The sequence below is a fragment of the Triticum dicoccoides genome, chromosome 5A (genome assembly GCF_002162155.2).
Source record: "Triticum dicoccoides isolate Atlit2015 ecotype Zavitan chromosome 5A, WEW_v2.0, whole genome shotgun sequence".
Taxonomy (NCBI): Eukaryota; Viridiplantae; Streptophyta; class Magnoliopsida; order Poales; family Poaceae; genus Triticum; species Triticum dicoccoides.
In genome coordinates this window covers 275,818,858-275,819,428 of record NC_041388.1, presented here as the reverse complement: position 1 = coordinate 275,819,428, position 571 = coordinate 275,818,858, and positions in this window count along the sequence as shown.

Here is a 571-nt window from a genome sequence, read left to right as displayed (position 1 = left end):
AGGGAAGGGGGCAAACCCTAGGGCAGATGGGCCCTAAGGCCCACCCCAGGTGCGCCTCCCCCTCTCCCCCTTGTGGCCGCCACCCAGATGGGATCTGGGGGCTGCCGCCACCCCTAGGGAGGGAACCCTAGGTGGAGGCGCAGCCCCTCCCCTCCCCCTATATATACTTGAGGTTTGGGCTGCCCAACACACATGAGTTCTTAACCTCTCCCTGGCGCAGCCCTACCTCTCTTTCTCCTCATATCTCGCGGTGCTTGGCGAAGCCCTGCTGGAGTACCACGCTCCTCCACCACCACCACGCCGCCGTGCTGCTGCTGGATGGAGTCTTCCCAACCTCTCCTTCTCCCCTTGCTGGATCAAGGCGTAGGAGACGTCACCGGGTTGTACGTGTGTTGAACACGGAGGTGCCATCCGTTCGGCACTAGGATCATCGGTGATTTGAATCACGATGAGTACGACTCCATCAACCCCGTTCACTTGAATGCTTCCGCGTAGAGATCTACAAGGGTATGTAGATGCACTCTCCTTCCCCTCGTTGCTGGTTTCTCCATAGATAGATCTTGGTGACACG